We start from the raw sequence: 8951 nt of genomic DNA, 5'->3' as shown, positions 1-8951 counted from the left end.
CTTTGCAAGTTCAGAGCTTGGCCAAGGATGCATAAATGTGAGCGTATAAATATGTAATAAATAGAACTAAGTTCTATAATGTAGGTAGAAGCAATATCATCAGCCTTAGTGGGCTGGGTCTGGACAAAATGAGCACAGGTATCACTTATCTTCATGATTAATAGCCTGTGTCTCAAAATCCTGTGTATCAATTACTTTGTACTAATAGTATTAAAATAAAAAAAAACAAGGATCAAAGAAAGTCATTCAGACATCTAGACAGTGAGTTACAGAAGTTAGGTTACCATTTCCCCAAGTTGGGGGAAGTACCTAGAAGAATGTGAGTTAAAGATCATCAAAGAGAATGAAAATAGTACACAAAAAAAATCCATCAATTTGTCTTTAAGGAAAGGAGACTGTGATACAAAAGTTATAAAAGAAGCACTATTATAGTCTCAGTTAAATTCACTCATTTTTTCTGGAGGCATTGTGTCTATATCCTGGTCAAATCTTTGTTTTGCTCTATGGAAAATTTTAAAATAAATTCTAATGAATTTGTGTGTTGTTTTACCCTGTACAAGTGGCTCTTTCTCACCCTTTCTCATGCATGTCTCACAATAATTCTATGAGACGGGTATGGGAAGTACTCACTTCACAGACAAGAAAGCTGAGTCTCAGGAAGGACTGGTAGTTAGTCCAAGTTAACCAGGTCTAGTGCATAGTGAACCAAATCCTGCCCCATGGGCTGTTCTCTTCTTATATCATCACTCAAGTCCTCAAACACTAGCTGGGGAAACAAGCTGTCAGTAGTTGTATGACAGGGTTTTGACCTAGCCTCTCAAGCAACCCAAAAGTGAATGAGAGGGGATTTCTAGTATAATCTAAGAAACTGTATCCTTGAAGGAAGTCCCCTGGAATAGTGTTAAGAATCCATCGGGGAAGTCTTGTCCAGCCAGACATTTCTTTTCTCTTGTGAGGGTCTGAGGAGAGTAGCTGCCCCTTTCTTCCTCCCTGCCTTGTCCTCATCTTCCTGCTCAGCACTAATTCTGGACGCCATTGCCATTCTGGGAACTCCAGGAGGCTGCCAAATGTGTTATTCTTCCCCCAAGCTGCCCATTAGTTTATCAAACTTAATTTATGTAGGGAGTATGTCTTGTGAAATGGTTCTAAGATGTATTCCTTTCCTGATATTCTTCGGGAAAGACAAAATGTAATTCACACGGTGCAATGGATTGCTTTCATGAAGCTGCCACGTCTTTGAAGAACTCCAGTGGGCTGCATCCTAAGATAGGAGAGAACAATACCAACCAGTGACAAAGGGAACCATACAAATGTCCTTCCGGAGGCTTTCACTTATCAGTCAGTACCCACCACCAGATACAATGCCGTTCAACACAGTAAAATGCATAATTCCCCCGTACAGCATATTGTTGGTGAGAACATTTCTCAAAGGTGTTTGGTATTGCTTATTTTTTAGTATGTCATCTCCTCACTGTCTTTCTTTGAGGAAAGGGTTGACATCAGGCAATTTCTTCTAAGCCAGTGCACCATAAAGTTGAGGCTCAGGCTTAGGTCAGCTTTCCTGTAACCATGGATGGTCCCACCTTCCTTCCAGCTGGCTCATTCTGAAGCCACCTGCAGTTTTCCTGAACCAATCACTACTCTTCTGCAACTTCCAGCAAATGATTTAGGAGCTGTGTTCAGGAGGAGACACCAAATCAAGCAGAATGATTAATTGTGGAATGTATCTGAAGGCCCTGTGACCCCCGCAGGCAACATGATGAGAGCAAGGGGAAAGCAACCCATGTTCCAATTTCTCAGTCATACAACCTCTCTGGCCTGTATTTTCGTGTGTGTAGGTCCCCATTTTATTTTACGCGTAGAGAAAAGTATTTCATTTTGGAATTAGAGGCCCTCATTTCTCTCCTTGCATTCCCATCCTTCTCATGGCCATTTCCAAGGGCAACATGTAAACTAAGTGGGACTGAGTTATTTTAACTGCTATTTCCAAATTCATCTCAGATTCCTGTGGAATTTCCTTCTGTTGGGCTTTGGTTAGTAAATGAGATATCTGGCTGCATCTGTTGAATCTCACTTAAGAGTGGGGACAAGCCATCACTGTTGGGTGGAAAATTGCTTATGGAAGCTGGAAAATCAGTTTAAAAGTACAAAGATGGGATATTTTAGCTCTTATCTATGCCTGATGCACTTGAATGGAATGAATAGCCTAAAACCGTGATGACTTATATAAGTAGATCAGCACTGGCTTTCCTATGACCAGGTTATCTCTTACCATAGGCTCTGTATAGCTCTCATTTGGTCACTTTATAAGATGAACATTCCATTAGCTATAATCTCCAAGGGATCTACAGATCTTTTGTGGTTTTTTGTGGAGTGGAAGGAATGGGGAAACTATGTCCTATAACACTAAATGCACTATAATAAGAAATAGGCGGGGGAGGGGGGTGTGATGCCTGGATGGCTCAGTCAGCTAAACATCCGCTCAGCAGCTCAGGCCCTGATCCCAGAGTCCTGGGATTTGAGTCCTGCACTGGGATCCTTGCTCAGTGGATATCCTGCTTCTCCCTCTGTCTGTCACTTCCCCTGCTTGTGTTTTCTCTCTTTCTGACAAATAAATGAATTAAATCTTAAAAAAAAAAGGGGGGGGGAAGAAATAGGTAGGGGCACCTGACTGACTTGGTGGGAGGAGCATGTGACTCTTGATCCCAGGGTTGTGAGTTCCAGCCCCATGTTGGGTATAGAGATTATTTAACTAAATAAATATTTAAAAAATTTAAAAAGAAATAGGCATTTGATAATTATTTATTAATTTGTCTTTATTTTACTAAGGTTTCAGGGAGAACATTTTTCTCTCCATCTGCCCCCCCATCTTCTTTTTCAAAATTCTGTACTGATGGTTTTGTTTAAAAAAGATTTTTATTCATTTATTTGACAGACAGAGAGAGATCACAAATAGGCAGAGAGGCAGGTAGAGAGAGAAGGGGAAGCAGGCTCCCTGCTGAGCAGAGAGCCTAACGTGGGACTCGATCCCAGGACCCTGAGATCGTGACCTGAGCCGAAAGCAGAGGCTTAATCCACTGAGCCACCCAGGCGCACAGATGTTTTTGGTTTAATTAATTTTTTCATTTTTAAAAAGAATTTTTAAAAATTTATTTCTTTTCAGTGTAACAGAATTCATTGTTTATGCACCACACCCAGTGCTCCATGCAATTCATGCCCTCCGTAATACCCACCAACTGGCTCCCCTAACCTTACACCCCCCCACCCCTTCAAAGCCCTCAGATTGTTTTTCATAGTCCATAGTCCCTCATGGTTCCACTCCCCTTCCAATTTCCCTCAACTCACTTCTCCTCTCCATCTCCCCATGTCCTCCATGTTATTTGTTATGCTCCACAATTAGTGAAACCATATGATAATTGACTCTCTCTGCTTGACTTATTTCACTCAGCATAATCTCTTCCAATCCTGTCCGTGTCACTACAAAAATTGGGTATTCATCCTTTCTGATGGAGGCATAATACTCCATAGTGTATATGGACCACATCTTCCTTATCCATTCGTCCGTTGAAGGGCATCTTGGTTCTTTCCACAGTTTGGTGACCATGGCCATTGCTGCTATAAACATTGGGGTACAGATGGCCCTTCTTTACATGACATCTGTATCTTTGGGGTAAATACCCAGGAGTGCAATGGCAGGGTCATAGGGAAGTTCTATTTTTAATTTCTTGAGGAATCTCCACACTGTTCTCCAAAGTGGCTGCACCAACTTGCATTCCCACCAACAGTGTAAAAAGTTTCCCCTTTCTCCACATCCTCTCCAACACATGTTGCTTCCTGTCTTGTTAATTTTGGCCATTCTAACTGGTGTAAGGTGGTATCTCAATGTAGTTTTAATTTGAATCTCACTGATGGCTAGTGATGATGAACATTTTTTCATGTGTCTGATAGCCATTTGTATGTCTTCACTGGACAAGTGTCTGTTCATGTCTTCTGCCCATTTTTCGACATGATTAACTTTTTTGTGTGTTTTGAGTTTGAGAAGTTCTTTATAGATCCTGGATATCAACCTTTTGTCTGTACTGTCATTTGTGAATATCTTCTCCCATTCTGTGGGTTGCCTCTTTGTTTTGTTGACTATTTGCTTGGCTGTGCAGAAGCTTTTGATCTCGATGAAGTCCCAAAATTTCATTTTCACTTTTGTTTCCTTTGCCTTTGGAGACATATCTTGAAAGAAGTTGCTGTGGCTGATATCAAAGAGGTTACTGCCTATGTTCTCCTCTAGGATTCTGATGGATTCCTGTCTCACGTTGAGGTCTTTCATCCATTTCAGGTTTATCTTTGTGTGTGGTGTAAGAGAATGGTCGAGTTTCATTCTTCTACATAAAGCTGTCCAATTTTCCCAGCACCATTTATTGAAGAGACTGTCTTTTTTCCACTGTATATTTTTTTCTGTTTTGTCGAAGATTATTTGACCATAGAGTTGAGGATCCATATCTGGGCTCTCTACTCTGTTCCACTGGTCTATGTGTCTGTTTTTATGCCAGTACCATGCTGTCTTGGTGATTACAGCTTTGTAGTAAAGCTTGAAATCAGGTAATATGATGCCCCCAGTTTTGTTTTTCTTTTTCAACATTTCCTTAGCAATTCGGTGTCTCTTCTGATACCATACAAATTTTAGGATTATTTGCCCCAGCTCTTTGAAAAATACCAGTGGAATTTTGATTGGAATGGCATTAAAAGTATAGATTTCTCTAGGCAATAGAGACATTTTAACAATGTTTATTCTTCTGATCCAAGAGCAAGGAATGGTCTTCCATCTTTTTGTGTCTTCTTTAATTTCTTTCATGAGTGTTCTGTAGTTCCTCGAGTACAGATCCTTTACCTCTTTGGTTAGGTTTATTCCCAGGTATCTCATGGTTCTTGGTGCTATAGTAAATGGAGTCAATTCTCTAAATTCCCTTTCTGTGTTTTTATTGTTAGTGTACAAGAAAACAACTGATTTCTGTACATTGACTTTGTATCCTGCCACATTACTGAATTGCTGTATGAGTTGTAGTAGTTTGGGGGTAGAGACTTTTGGGTTTTCCATATAAAGTATCATGTCATCTGTGAACAGAGAGAGTTTGATGTCTTCATTGCCAATTTGGATACCTTTTATTTCTCTTTGTTGACTGATTGCTGTTGCTAGGACTTCTAATACTATGTTCAACAAGAGTAGTGAGAGTGGGCATGCTTGTTGTGTGAGCTTTTCCCCATTGAGGATGATATTTGCTGTGGGTTTTTCATAGATTTTATGAAGTTCTGGAATGTTCCCTCTATCCCTATACTTTGAAGCATTTTAATCAGGAATGGATGCTGGATTTTGTCAAATGCTTTTTCTGCATCAGTTGAGAGGACCATGTGGTTCTTCTCTCTTCTCTTATTGATTTGTTCTATCACATTGATTGATTTGTGAATGTTGAACGATCCTTGTAACTCAGGGATGAATCCCACCTGGCCATGGTGGATAATCTTTTTAATGTGCTGTTGGATCCTCTTTGTTAGGATCTTGTAGAGAATCTTAGCATCCATATTCATCAGTGATATTGGTCTGAAATTCTCCTTTTTGGTGGGTCTTTGCCTGGTTTGGGGATCAGGATAATGCTGCCTTCATAAAATGAGTCTGGAAGTTTTCCTTCTGCTTCAATTTTATGAAACAGCTTCAGGAGAATAGGTGTTTTTTCTTCTTTGAAAGTCTGGTATAATTCCCCAGGGAATCTGTCACATCCTGGGCTCTTGTTTTTTGGGAGGTTTTTGATCACTGCTTCAATCTCGTTCCTAGATGTCAGTTTATTCAGGTTGTCAGTTTCTTCCTGGTTCAATTTTGGGAGTTTCTAGTTTTCCAGGAATGCATCCATTTCATCTAAGTTGCTTAACTTATTGGCATATAACTGTTGATAATAACTTCTGATGATTGTTTCTACTTCCTTGGTGTTAGTTGTGATCTCTTCCTTTTCATTCATAATTTTATTAATTTGAAACTTCTCTCTTTTCTTCTGGATTAGTGTGGCCAATGGTTTATCGATCTGATTCTTTCAAAAGACCAGCTTCCAGTTTCATTGATATGTTCTACTGTATCTCTACTTTCTATCTCATTGATCTCTGTTCTAATCTTATTTTCCCTTGTGTGTGGAGCTGGCTTAATTTGTTGTTGATTCTCCAGTTCTTTAAGGTGCAGAGACAGCTGGTGTATTCTGGATTTTTCAACTTTTTTGAGGGAGGCTTGGATGGCTATGTATTTCCCCCATAGGACTGCCTTTGCTGTATCCCATAGATCTTGGGCCAAAGTGTCTTCATTCTCATTGGCTTCCATGAATTGTGTAAGTTCTTCTTTGATCTCCTGGTTGATCCAAGCATTCTTAAGCAAGGTGGTCTTTAGCTTCCAAGTGTATGAGTTCCTTCCAAACTTTCCCTTGTGATTGAGCTCCAGTTTCAAAGCATTGTGATCTGAGAATATACAGGGAATAATCTCAGTCTTTTGGTATTGGTTGAGCCCTGATTTGTGACCCAGTATGTGGTCTATTCTTGAGAAGGTTCCATGTGCACTTGAGAAGAATTAGTATTCTGTTGTTTTAGAGTGGAATGTTCTGTATATATCTATGAGGTCCATCTGGTCCAATGTGTCATTCAATGCTCTTGTTTCTTTATTGATTTTCTGCTTGGATGATCTATTACTGAGAGAGGCATGTTGAGATCTCCTACTATTAATGTATTCATATCAATATGACTCTTTATCTTGATTAATAGTTTTCTTATGTAATTGGCTGCTCCCATATTGGGGACATAGATATTTACAATTGTTAAATCATCTTGGTGGATAGTCCCTTTAAGAATTATGTAGTGTCCTTCTGTATCTCTGACTACAGTCTTTAGTTTGAAATCTAATTTATCTGATATGAGAATCGCTACCCTGGCCTTCTTTTGTAGCCCCTTGGCATGAAAGATGCTTCTCCATCCCTTCACTTTCAGTCTAGGTGTATCCTTAGGTTCAAAATGGGTCTCTTGTAGACAACATATGGATGGGTCCTGTCGTTTTATCCAATCTGCAACCCTGTGTTGTTTTATGGGCACATTTAGGCCATTCACATTGAGATTATTGATAGATATGTTTTTATTGACATCGTGTTATCTTTGAAGTCTTTTTTTCTGTAGATTGTCTCCATATTTCTGTTCAATGATATTCTTAGGATTTTTCCTCTTTTATAGAACCCCCCCCCCTTAATATTTCCTGGAGTGTCGGCTTGGTGGTTGCATAGTCTTTTAAGCCTTGCTGGTCTTGGAAACTCTCCATCCATTTTGAATGTCGGTCTTGCTGGATAAAGTATTCTTGGCTGCATGTTCTTCTCATTTAGTGCCCTGAATATATCTTTCCAGCCCTTTCTGGCTTGCCAGGTCTCTGTGGCCAGGTCTGACGTTATTCTGATGGGTTTTTCTCTGTACGTAAGGAGCCTCTTTGTCCTAGCTGCTTTCAGGAGATTGTGTCTACAATTATGATTTCTCAATTTTACTATCAGGTGCCTTGATGTTTTTTTAGATTCTATAATCTTGGGGGGAGACCGTTCTACCTCTAGTACATGAACGCTTGCTCCATTCGTGAGATTGGGAAAATTTTCATGGAGAATTTGTTCCACTATATCTTCTAGACTTCTTTCTTTCTCCTCCCCTTCAGGGATTCCAATAATTCTGACATTGGAACGTTTCATGGCATCATTTATTTCCCTAATTCTGTTTTTGTGGTTTCTAAGCTGTTTGTTCCAGGCTTCTTCCTGATCCTTTCTCTCTATCTGTTTGTCCTCCAGATCACTAATTGTATCTTCTGTCTCAGTTACCCTAGCTTTTAGAGAATTTAGATTGATTGGAACTCATTGAAAACATTGTGAATATCATCCCTGGTGGCTTTCAATTCTGCCCTAACATTATGAACATCATCCTTGGTGGCTTTGTGTTCTGTCCTAATCAATTCCATTTTGTCATCCATGGCTTTCTCCAACCCAGCTATTGCCTGGATAATTGTTAGCCTGAATTCCCTTTCTGACATATTGTCTATGTTGATAGCCATTCGCTCTGCTGCAGAAGGCCCAGCCTCTGAATTTTTCTTCTGTTGGACATTCCTCCTCTTAGTCATTTTGGTGAGAGAAGACTGAACAGATGTAGGTGGATGTATCGACCATGGTTAAGTCGAGGTGAACCCTGGAATACTTCTGAGCAATCAAGAGTCCCCACCCAAATGAAAGAAAAAAGAAAGAGAGAAAAAAGAAAAAAAAAAAAAGGAGAGAGAGAGAGGGACAGAGAGACAGGGAAAAAAAGAAAGAGAAAATAAAAGAGAAGGCCCAGCCAAAGTGGGCCCCAAGGTAAGATTTATGAGGTATACAAACAAAAACAGACAAACAAAAGACTGACAAAACTAGATGACAAGAGAAAAAAAAATATATATATATATATATATAAGCAAAACCAAAAAAGAACCTCGTCAAAAAGAACCCCAAGTATAAAATTTGTATACTACCAGGACAAACACAAATACACAGAAACACTGGCAGAAGAAAAAGATGGGAGAGTGGTTATAAATGCTCAGTGTGGGGGAAGAAGGTTATTTTGATTCTTCCTGGATATATCTTGATATCTTTGTTAAGGGACTCAACTTTCCTAAGATAATGGGAGATTAAAAATTGGTTTGCCTATAGAATAGCATTGATTGGTGAAAGGGGACTACCTTGAAGTTTAACTCTATATGAATATTAAAAAATAAAAATAAAAAAAGAATAAACTAAAGTAAAATAAAATAAAACTTAAAAAAATAAAAAAATAGAAAAGCAAAAGAAAAACGGGTATATGTGTCAAAAAGTTCAGGTTAAAAGGTTATTATGGAATTTGATGTACTGGACATCTTATTGTGATGGTAAATAGGCTAA

This window comes from Mustela nivalis, assembly GCF_964662115.1.
Source record: "Mustela nivalis genome assembly, chromosome: X".
NCBI classification, from domain to species: Eukaryota; Metazoa; Chordata; class Mammalia; order Carnivora; family Mustelidae; genus Mustela; species Mustela nivalis.
This window is presented reverse-complemented; position numbering follows the sequence as displayed.